The sequence below is a fragment of the Vigna angularis genome, chromosome 10 (assembly GCF_016808095.1).
Source record: "Vigna angularis cultivar LongXiaoDou No.4 chromosome 10, ASM1680809v1, whole genome shotgun sequence".
In the NCBI taxonomy this organism is placed as follows: Eukaryota; Viridiplantae; Streptophyta; class Magnoliopsida; order Fabales; family Fabaceae; genus Vigna; species Vigna angularis.
Genome location: NC_068979.1, coordinates 16,989,539 through 17,002,056, shown reverse-complemented (window position 1 = coordinate 17,002,056; position 12,518 = coordinate 16,989,539).

Genomic DNA, 12,518 nt, shown 5'->3' with positions numbered 1-12,518 from the left:
TCACTTTCTAACTCGAGCAATGAAGGCCTTCATTTCGCCTACTAGCCATTTACAATGGTTAATAAAAAGCGTTATCTCTTGAGGCGGGTTACAAAAGTGGATCATGGCTTCGGCGTCCAACAGCATCTTGGGGATGTCTTCAATTGCTCCGTTTGCCAACATAGCCAGTTGGGAAAAACTTCTCTTCCAATGCTTAACGGCCTCTTCTTGCATTGCGATGTGATCTTCCATTTGCTTTACCAAGGCTTGATGCCTTTCTTCAAACTTTATTGACCTCCACCGTTCCTTTTGCTCCCTGATGTACTCCTCCATTTGTTTTATCACAGTTCGATGCTCTTCTTCGGCTTCCGCTAGCTTCCAACGTTCTCGGTTCATATCTGCCTCAAAAGACAAGGCCATTTTCTTCATCTCGTGCCCCGCCTTTTCTGCCTGAACCTGCGCTTCTCTCAATCTCTTCAAAGCCTCTCGTTTATCTCTTTTAGCCTCTTCGTAGAGGAGCCTCCATTGTTTTCCCTCTTCTAATGCTACGTTCTTCTCCTTCACTCTCATGGCCAGCTCTTTGCTTGCGGTTACGAGGTCTTGTTTTAATTGGAATGTATAAACTCTTTCAGCCTTCTGACTTTTGACAATTTCTTCATAGGCCTGTGCTTTTTCTTCTTTATCATTCCTCATATGAACAAAATCGTTGCATGCAGTTTGTAATTCTTTTTCCAACCTAGCGTTCTTTTTCCTCAGTTCTTCCATCTCTATTTTCAATTGCTTCACCTCTTCGCTTTCTAGTTCTTGGGATCGCCCTTCATTAGCTAGCTGATGAACGATCGGTTTGAAAGGCAATTTGACTTTATTTACCCTTTCCCAGATCCAGGTGCGATAATTAATTTTGTCGTCCATCACTCCCAATCTTAAATCCTTTTCTGCTCGCATAACATTTTCCCAAGCACTTCTAACTTTCCTCAATATTTCAGTGCAATGTCCATCTTCATAGTAGATGAAAAATGCCGTGAGATAGTCCGGTGAAGGTGCCCCTTTCATGGGATGCCCGAATTGTCTTTGAACCAATAGAGGGTTGTAATTGATGCCATATCGGGCCCCTATGAGAGGTACATTGGGGAAGCGGCCACAATGTTGGATAGGCTGTCTGAGCTCAAGCCAAGGAAGACGCCATTTTATTTTTCCTCCATTCAAACTAGCAAAGAAACGGACCCACTCACTTCCTTCTTTGTTCGTAAGCCCTTGGCATGACAGATCTTCCGAAGGACGCTTGATATTGACCGCGCCTTTAAAGAAACGTGCAGTCATCCAAACATACAGTGCCGACACACAACAAAGGATCTTCTTCCCCTTCCTTTCGTGACAGAAACTCATGGTCCCATAAACCTCAGCAAGGACTGCCGTTACAGGATTCTCCGATCTCGTTTTTCTCGCCACGAATATGTCTATTGCGGTATAATCCACAAAGTCTTCTATTCTAGGGAATAAAACAATGCCGTACACGGTGAGAGCTAGCACATCCATAAAAGTCTCCCATTCTCCCTTATCAGCCAGATGCTCTAGGTACTGTTCCAGATACCCCTGCGTCAGCCCAAGCTCTTGATGCCTCGTTACCAACTTGTCTTCGAGTTCCTGGGGCTGTAGTTTCATTATGGCAGCAATAGTTGCAATGGAGGCGTGATGCTCCAAGTGCTGATACGACGTGGTACCCTCTAGTGGTAAACCAAGGATATGCTCAAACTCTTCTATAATCGGTGCTAGCTGGAAGTCTAGGAAGGTGAAGCATCTTAGCGGGGAGTCATAATACTGTGCTAGGGCTGTGATAGTAGGCAACTGTACCTCCACTTCCATTAGGCTCAACAGGTTTCCATATTTTTTCTTGAAAGCTTCTCTTTTTATGGTCGTTAGTTGTTTTCCTAAGCTTATCAGCCCTGTCAGATTCCCCCCATGAACCCTCAGGCGAGGTTTCTTTCTTAACACGACAGAATCGGTATGTTGTGTAGCATCAGATCTTGTATCATCTTCCATTTTGTAGGATAAAATAAACGCCTGTGATTTCCCCTAAAACCAGCATGTCACCAAATGATATATAAACATGATGCATGATAACATAATGAAATAAAACATGACCCACAACACAATGCATGCGTAACATGAAATGCAAAGTCATTATTTTCGAAAAGAACAAGCAGGATGTGGGTAGCAGTACACATTTCTCCCTTCGTGCCCTATCAAATGCTGCAAGACTAAAGTTCTAAGACAAAATATATGCACTCACAAGGATAACTTCCTAATGCTTAAATTAAGGCCACCAGAGCTATGGCTCTTTTCACCGTTTCTCCACAACAGTCAGAGTAATCAACTAGATGTGGAGACACAAATGAAGAGAACAGACTCTGGCTAGGGTTCTCACGATAGCCAAACAGGAAGTATGTCCCAAATGACACCGCTACACAACCCCTCTATTTCTAAGTTGCGCTCAAACCCGGGTATAGGGCCTCACTCATGATATGCATATTGTGTGGAGGGAGATTATAATGTAAAACAACAATTGCAAAAATAAACACAAATAAGTAGATATATCAAACATAGATAAGGAATAATTATTTCAAACATAAAGAACAAGTAAAAGAATTCACATGCAATTATTCCAAATATCAGAGATAGATAAAGAAAAAGGGAAGAAAAACATAAAGAAAAACCACATTGAATTCGCTTATCTAATTAAATGGCCTAACTCTCTTTCATTCCCTAGTGGAGTCGCCATCTGTCGCAACCGGAATCGCGACGGGACGACGATCCATGAAAAAAAAAACGACGCGATTTGAAAAAGAGATTTGGAGTCGCCACCATAGTTTATTCTGGAAAACTATGGAAAAACCATAAAATGATAAGGCATGGTCTATTAGAACTAGATTCTTGGTTCGGGAGTCAGTTACGTGTAGGGAAGGTATTAGCACCCTACAACGCCTGCCTTAAAGCAGTACCTTTAATTAAATATGCGAATATGATGTGGTTTTCAAAATGTTTAACTTTCCCTTAAAATAAAATTCTAAAACATATTTTTTAGTTTTTTGGGCCCGACAAGGATTGACCTTGCTCCTACGTATTCTCATTCAGAATGAGAAATCAGGGTTCCGTAGTTCGTTTAGAAAACTGCTTGAAATTTTGTTTAGGAAATTGTTTGAGAATTTGTTATGGATAAATTTGGATTTTTGGGAGAGTGAACCTGACAAGGAGTAGCCTTGCTCCTACGTATCTCCATTTTTGATGGAGAATCAAGGATCACGTAGTTCTGGCTAGGCGATATTGTTTGTAGTTTGAAAAATAGATGTTTTTTAGTTTTTGAAGATTTTATGTTTTTTGGTATTTTTTATTTAGGAGAATGAAAAGGTTTTTAGCACAAGGACGATGCGTGCGATCACACATGTGCCTAAACCTTTAAAACATATTTTTGTAATTTTATTTAAAAGAGAGAAAAGGTTTTTAGCACAAGGACGATGCATGCGATCACACATGTGCTTAAACCTTTGAAACATATTTTTGACATTTTTTTGAAGAAAGAGAAAAGGTTTTTGGCACAAGGACGATGCGTGCGATCACACATGTGCCTAAACCTTTAAAACATATTTTTGTAATTTTTAATTTTTTAATTTTGTATTTTTCTTTTTATCTTTAATTTTTATATTTTGGTTTTCTTTTTATTAAGAAGAGAGATGAGTTGAAATATCTATGACATAAAATTGTAAAAAAAAAACATAGGATAAAATTGTGGTAGAAAATTGGATAAATTTATAAACTAAAAAAAAAAGAAGATCAAAATGCATATAAATAGAATGAAAAGAAAATGTGTACCTCGTTGAAGATTTGAAAGATGAAGCAAAACTTTGCTTGTAATAAGTTGTAAGGAGAGATAGGTTGATGGCGAAGAAGATGAATTTATAGTAGAAATGTGGTATGGGATTTACTATGTATAGAGGGATTAGGAAATAGTAAAATGTAAGAGAAAAACGAAGTAGAGTTTTGGGATGGAATGAAGAGGTTTTGACAGAGAAGAGATGAATATTATGTAATTTTTTGTGTATCATTTTCTATTTTTTTTTTTGTAGATTTTTACAATATTAAAATAATGTTTTCATGCATATTTAAAATAAAGTCTAATAATTACTTAGTTATTTACATAACACAATGATACTTAGCTATTTGAAACAAAAATAGTAAAAGTGTTTACACAAGTGTTTTTAAGAATGTCAAAAATAAATAAAAATAAAAATAAACCATATTTGCTAAACGTAAAAAAACCATTTCTTAATTTTAATCTTATATTTTTTAGAAAAAACAATTGCTTAAAGAAATAACGTTACTCAAAAAAAAAAAAAATTCTAAAACCATTTTATAATGCTGCTATTTTATATATTTATTTCTTTTGTACCTTTATCATTTTTTGTTTTGTCTTTTAGGTTGTTGTTTTTTTTATGGTTGTGTCGTTTTCTATTAACAAATAAAATTGAAGTTTAAAATAAACAAATCCAATCAATAAAAATAAAATACAAAACACGAGAAAGATATTATAATGGTGAGACAAATACTAAAAGAGTGAAGAAAATAAAAATAAAACAAATGAAGCAACCAATACGGAACCAAACAAATACTAAGAGCATAAAAACCAATTAAATAAGGATAGGGGTGTATAGAAAAAAACCAGGTGTGTCGGAAGACTCCTGTTCTCAGGCCCAAAGGACGGTAGGAGTGCAACTGTGAGGTTTTGGGGTGTCGCGTAGCAGTTGCTGGTCAGGCCGGAGGCCCTTTTCTTGTTGTTTGCAGGGGTGTAAAGATGAAAAATGGGGTGTGCGCCTAGGAGAGAAAAGGTTTAAAACCGAATGGGCCAATGCCTAATGTGGTTCAAAATATGAATAAAATGGTGCAGGAAAAGAATTTTCTCTTGTTTTTTTTTTGTTTTGGGGTGGAAATGAAAAGGTTTGGTGTGAGAAAAAAAAAAGATGGATCTTATGTAAAAAATGTGTGTGTGTGTGTGAAGAAAATGTGGGTATTTATAGAGTTAAGGATGAAGAAAGTTGATGAATAAAAATAGTATAATAAGTTGGGGGAAAATTTAGATGAAATAAAATATAATTAAAAAAAGATGAATAGAAAAAGTTAATGTGGAAAATAAGTGAAAGAAATAATATAAAAAGTTGGTGGAGAAATTAGGTGAAATAAAATATAGTGAATAGTAAAAGTTAATGTGGAAAATAAGTGAAAGAAATAATATAAAAAGTTGGTGGAGAAAGTAGGTGAAATAAAATATAGTAAATAGTAAAAGTTAATGTGGAAAATAAGTGAAAGAAATAATATAAAAAGGTGGTGGAGAAATTAGGTGTGGAAATTAAGTGAAAGAAATAATATAAAAAGTTGGTGGAGAAATTAGGTAAAATAAAATATAGTGAATAGTAAAAGTTAATGTGGAAAATAAGTGAAAGAAATAATATAAAAAGTTGGTGGAGAAATTAGGTGTGGAAATTAAGTGGAAGAAATAATATAAAAAGTTGGTGGAGAAATTAGGTGAAGAAAAATGGATAATAAAAAATATTGATGGAGAAGATATAATTAAAAAATGTAAGTGGAATAATTAGAAAAATTGATATATAAAATTAATATGGAAATGATGTGGAAAAAGTAAATGAAAAAGGTAGATGATGTGGAGGATGAGGTGGATGGTGATGTGGAGAATAGGGTGTGATAAGAAAAGATGGGTGGTGAGGAAGTAAAAAAGTGAGATTATTTTGGGCCATTGGATTAAGTTTTTTAAAAGAAAATTTGGGGGTGCAAAAAGTAAAATAAATAGTATTTTTCATTTTGGTTTTTTTTTTTTGTGTTTTTTTTTTGTGATGAATTATATTTACCCGGACGAAATTGGGTGTTGACAGTGTGTAATGTCTTCTGTTGTGAAACAAGCACCTCCAAAGGAATGGGTGAATTACAAGAGAATAGCAAGGAGGACCTGAAGGATCTAGCAGAGTTTAGTGGTATAAAACACATTCGTCAACTTTGGATGAAAACACTCTTGAAGCATTAAGTACTTCTAAAATTGCAAAGCATTCTGCATACCTCTTGGAGCTGTGGGCTATTACATTGTGGCAAAATTTATTACCATGACTCCTGATGGTGATTCTGAAGAACCAGTGTTAGTAATATCTAATAAAGTAGTGCAGACTCTTCCTCTAAGGTTGAATTTCTTATCTATCATTGGGGATTACAGTGAAGATGGAATTTTGACAAATTCATATGGATATATTGGAGGTCATGAAGGAAAGAGTATATATAGTTGGTATATTCATGAGGTTGAAGGTCATTCAAGTTCTCGGATACCAGGGGTTTTGGGATTGCAGTACCATATCACCAAAGAAGGCGTTGGAAAATTCATCTCATTCTAGTGTACTCCAGTACGAGATGATGGTGTTGTTGATGACACAAGAATTTGCATGGGCCAGGAGCGCATTCGCCCTAGAAGCCCAAGATTGCTTTCTTTACACATAATTGGAAATGATGTTGAAGGAACAATTCTAAGAGTTGAAAATGAGTATTGGGGTGGTGAAGAGGGAGATTCATTTTATCCATTGTGATGATCGACGGGGAAGGGCTTCGTGCGGACGGCGGTCGCAATGACCTCCTACACGGATAATCGTGTGAGGTGGGTGTCGTGGGAGTAGAGGTGGTCGGTGTACTCGCCAGCGATGAAGATGGAGTGGGAGATGTTGGTGCCGGTATGGTTAGTGTGGAGAGATTTGCCACTAGTCAGAGACGGAGGAAGAGGGGGAGGCCTAGCGATGAAGAGAGTTGGAGGATGATGGAGATGAATAAGGGAGAGAGAGAAGCCTCACTTGAAGATGCAGAAAGGAAAGATCGACACGTTTGAGAAAAAAAGTGATGAGGTATATCGTTAGCCACTTCAAAAAAAATTTAACGCCGTTGCTTTTTGAGGACTAAAAATTTGAGTTTCCTAAGGAACATGATGAAAATGAACAAACCTTTGGAAAATGGATGAAACTCAAAATCACGTGATACTTGAAGGACTTAAAAACATATTTAACAAGGTTCAATTTATTAAAGATAAGCAATATTTTGATTTTTTTTTCTCTAAGATGTGAGATTCTTTGATGCAGGTTTCTATTAGTTTTTTCTTGGCTTAAATGCTTACTTTGTCCTCATGTTAAGAGATAAATTTCTGTTTAGTACCCAGTTTTAAAAATGAAGACATTAGGTCCCTATGTTATGAAAAGTGTATGAATAAGGCCATGTCCGATAAATTGATAGCAACGACGTTAAGTCCATGCTAATGTGGCCGTACTTTTTCTCTTCTCTCTTCTGCTGTCTAGCTTTTTCTATCTCTTGTTCAGCTTTTTCTTTGATGATTTGTTGAACTTGTTCTTTCTTTGTGGACCTTATTCATATATTTTTCATAACATCAAGACCCAATGTCTTTATTTTTAAAATCGGGTACTAAACAAAAATTCACCTCTTAACATGGGGACGAAGTAAACATTTAAACCTTAATATAAATATATTATAGGTGTAGTGTAAATGATATTGTTTGAACTAAGTAGAATCAAGTCTTAAAAATCAGAAAATGGGTTAAGGTAAAGAAATTGTTGATATCATATTGGTGATGTGTGGTTTATTTTAATAGGTTAAAATCATGAGAAAAAAAAAAGTAAAATTGGGACGAGGATTTAAAAGTAATAAATTAATTATATTTGTTCTATGAATTGAGTTTGTTGATTACACCTTTACTTTTATGTTATACTTTTCTCCTCTATGTATTAAGAAAAAGAAAACCAACTATATTCTTTACAACTTCTTGAAAGAAAGAGTCTTGTTAGTGTCAGATGTCATATGTTTTGAGTATTAAATTAACATTATCCACCGTTAATTTTATGAAGGGCAGGAATATTTTACGAATTTCAGCTGCACAATTGATTGGTTTATTTCTTTAAAACCGTTGATTGGAATATTTTCTTTGACTTTCTTGACTCCACTATAAACATTCAGCCATATGAATTAGCGGGCAAATACAAGAAGGGAAGCATTTGGTCCCAAGTATATCCCTGACCCTTCGAGAACAGCTTTCACAATGTGTGCTTTACTCTGGTTCTTGTTGCTCAACCTTTAAATTTCTTGTGCCTTATTGTCAACGTCCCTTTGGTATTCAGGGATCTTGGTCGGCATCTTCAACCTCTGTAATGTCATTGCGAGATAGTATCCTCTAACCATCAAAAGAATCATTTACAACATCCAACAACAACTCTGCTTCATTTAATGGACAGGGTATTCTCTTTCTTTTTTAATAAGTTTGGTGTAATTTTTTTTTTCTTTTTTTTCACTTTAAGGATGCAATTCCATTTTATTTTGTAATTTATTTATAAAGAGAAAATTATAAGCTTTTTTGTTTATTTAATTTTTTTATGCACCTGATTGGAGGTTTTTATCACTCAAATAATAAGTATGCCTAAACCATATTTTTTTTAAAAACACAATTGCAAATATTAAAATTTGTGAGGATGATAAGTGAACATTTATTCATGAAAAAGGAAAAATTAGCATGATAGGTGAACATTTATTCATGAAAAATTTATGAAGTATTGTTAACTTCATTTATGATAGGTGAACATTTATGAAGGAAAAATTAGCATGATAGGAAAAACACATTATTTGTTCTTTTGTTTGCAAATTATTTTTTTTGTTTTTCTAGTATTGTTAACTTCATTCCCATATACATGAATACAACGAATATTAATTTTACTGTAAAAGATCTTAGCTTTGAAATAGGAGTGAATATATTTGTTTTAACACATAAACAATAATCTTTCTTCTTAATCTTAATTGTCCGCTTCTAGTAAAAAATTGTTTTTCTTTTTTTTCATGAACTTTGACAATTAATTTATCTACATAACTGAAGTAATAGTAATGAAAATGAAAGAATTGTTAAGACAATATATTTTTATTCAGATATTATAATTGGATTCCATAGTTTGGTGTGCGTCTTTTCCTCTGCTTAAGTGGCTGATATGAGGATACTACTTTTAGTATTTCTTTTATCTAGTTCATAGTAGTTCAATTGATTTAAATTGATTTATTAAATAATAATTAGTAATTTAACTATTAATATTAAATGATGAACCAAACTTTATCAATTTACTAATTAAGAAGGTAATCAATGTTTGGTTTTAAAAAAAATATAATTAAAACACAATTTTAAACAATTATATAAATATGACCTCCTTTTTATATTTTTTTGGGTTAAATATGCTTTTCGTCCCTTAAGTATCACTGATTTTTGGTTTTAGTCCCTACTCAAAACATTGATGGCATTTAGTCCTCGTAGTATTCAAACATGTAAAAATAGTCCTTAAAAGTGGACAACATCAACTTTTAGTTGATCTGGCAAACGACAATGTTACCTCTTCTGCCAGCTTCACTGTTCTCTATCTCCCACGTTACTTATATCGTGAACACCCCTATGGCCATCTTCCTGCAAGAGAAATGCCTAACCCAATCTTTGCCTCTGTTCACCTCAAGCCACCAACAAAGGGGTTAACCCTCTAAGCAATAGATATAGAACGAAAACCATAAACACACTCCAACGTTTCCAATCCCAATGAACAATGAGATAGAAGAATTAACCAATAAAGGGAATGATAAAAGATAAAAAACAAAGAATGCGCTTTCACACTAGTAGTGAGTGTTGCTGGGGACGTTTGGCGTTTGAGAAAAAAACCCTCGCATTGAGAGGGAGGAGAGCAGCGCTCGTGGCGCCGGTGAGGGAGCGATTCCAGCGGCAGCCAGCTTTGTCGACGGTGGCTGGTTTCATTCGTGGTGGTGGAGACTCGTCACAGAGAAGCAACGGTTCTCCTCTCTCACGCGCAGACGGGTCCTTTTGATGATAGGTTTCGTCGGCGACGCCTTGGATCGGGTGGCGACGACTCCGACAGCAAGCCGCATCACCGGTGCAACCTTGACTCATGGTCCGAGAGGCGGCGACTGGGTGTAAGAAATTCAGTAAAAATAGTAAGAGAGCATAGAAGATAAAAGGCTTAAATGCTTTCTTCGTTCCCATGTTGAGAGGTGAATTTCTGTTTAGTACTCGGTTTTGAAAATGAAGACATTGGGTCTCAATGTCATGAAAAATATATGAATAAGGTCCACAAAGAAAGAACAAGTTCAACAAATCATCAAAGAAAAAGCTGAACAAGAGATAGAAAAAGCTGGACAGCAGAAGAGAGAAGAGAAAAAGTACGGCCACATCAGCATGGACTTAACGCCGTTGCTATCAATTTAACGGACATGACCTTATTCATACATTTTTCATAACATAGGGACCCAATGTCTTCATTTTTAAAACTGGGTACTAAACAGAAATTCACCTCTTAACATGAGGAGGAAGTAAGCATTTAAGCCTTATATTAATCTTTCCAACTTATTTATTCATTACTATCCCAAATTCCAACTCACTATACTAATATATAGTAGAGGTTTATTTGCGGTTTCAAAAACCTCTATTAACTTTCGACGGTTTTAATAAAAACCTCAGTTAAGTTTTATTTTTTTTTAAATAAAATTTTTGGCAGTTTAATACACCGAATGCAACTAAACTTTTTTTACTTTTTATTTTAAATTAGTTTTTCGGTGTTTTTTAGGTAAATCGTCTCTAAGTATTAAAGTTTTGTGACTTTCCTTTTTCCTTTTTTCAACACTTCGAGTCTTTACGTTTCCTTGCACAGGCTTCATTTTTCTTTCTTTTCTTCTCAGCTTCCCTTATCCCTAACCCTTCTTATTCAAATTTCTCAACACCTTTCAGATTCTTTCGCCGATCTTTCTTCATAACCGTTATCCCCGGTTACGACTCATTATCTTCCTCTGTCACTTATGTAGGTCAGGTAACTCTTTCTGATGGAATCCTCCTTGACGTAGTCCTCCTTTTGTATTTTTACTTTTCCTAGCTTAGCTCTTAAGGAGCATGGGTTACTATAAATACCCAACTCCTCTCTTGTATTAGCACTTTTGAGATTAATGAGAATTAAGTTTTCTGAAATAGAAACAATTCTCTCTTGAAAGTCAGGCTAGAGAGTCCAAAGACTCCCTCTAGCCACCTTCCAAGCACACTCTCATTCTTCCCTTTCTTCAAACTTCACGGTGCTTCTCTTTCATTTCCACGCTGAGCCTCCACTGCCACATCTGGCACGCGTCAGCTGCCAGTATGTCTCCAGCTTCCTTGCATCAGCGCTCCTTAGCCACGTGTTCAGCCTTGAGCACGCGTCACCCTCCTTCTCATATCATTTGGTTTTCACAATTCCACATCTCAGAAACCACATCCTTCATTCTCGCTCTCAAGCTCCTCACTGTAAGTCACATTTCTCCTCACAGAATCATATTTCCTTCTATTTTAGCTTTGCTCGTTCCCTGACAACATCATCTGCTAGGGTTCCTTCATCATTCTCACTTTGCCTTTCAATTTCACCGATTGTTTTCCCCTTTCTACCATTTAATCCACTTTCCACCGAACAATCTAGCTTTCCTACCGTTCAATCTTGAGTTTGAACCGATTAATCGGTTCATTTTGAGTTTTCCCTCTTTTCTAGGATTCGTTCATGGTTTTAGGGTTTTCTGCAATCGATTTTGTTTCTCTCAGTTTCCTTCGAGTCAGATCTCAATCTAGAACTTCGTTTCCATTCTGCTGCGTCTTCACTCTCTGGAGGAAGCTTCGAGGAGCTCGCACAGCTTCGGTCGTCAGCTTCTCGGGCGTTCGTCCATCAAGTGGTATCATGAGCAAGGTCGAACACGCTTCGAAGATAAGTATCACTTTCCTTGCGTCTTTTCGCTTTGTCTTGATTCTGAGTATTTTGTGTTGATTTGTTGTAATCTGTGTTTGTCTCTGTGTTCTGGTTTAACGCTGTGCGTTTAACTTCTTTCATTTTAGTTAAGTTTGTTTCGCCTCCCTATTTTATTCATTGTTTGTGTTGTTTCGATTTTGTTCTCACTGTTTCGCGTCTCTGTTGAATTTTCTTCACTTCCGCGTTGTTCAACACATGCGTTTAACTGTCTTGCGTTGTTTCGGTATGTCTTATGTTGATTCATCTTGTTTTTTTGTCTTGTTTTGAGTTCTATATTGTGATTTGGTGCATCTATGTGTTTAATCTGTGCTTGAGTCATTATTTTTGAGTCTTTTTATCATTTTATTCGGTGAATCCAATTTGTTTGAGTCATTTTATTTGAGCATCAATTCTGTTTTGTCATAGTTGTCATGTTAGTTGATTTTTCTTGTTCATAACTTCAAGTTGTACTTCTTAATTGAGTTGTGTTTGTGGTGATCTGATTGTATGTTCAATGAGCACACCATATAGAGCTCGGGTGCTTAGTGTTTGACATGAGATGCAGCTTTGCATTGGTTCACAGCAGTTATTTGGTGCTTAATCTGTTTCTGGTTATTTTGTGCACTTGACTGAGAATTTGGCATTGAGATGCATCTGATT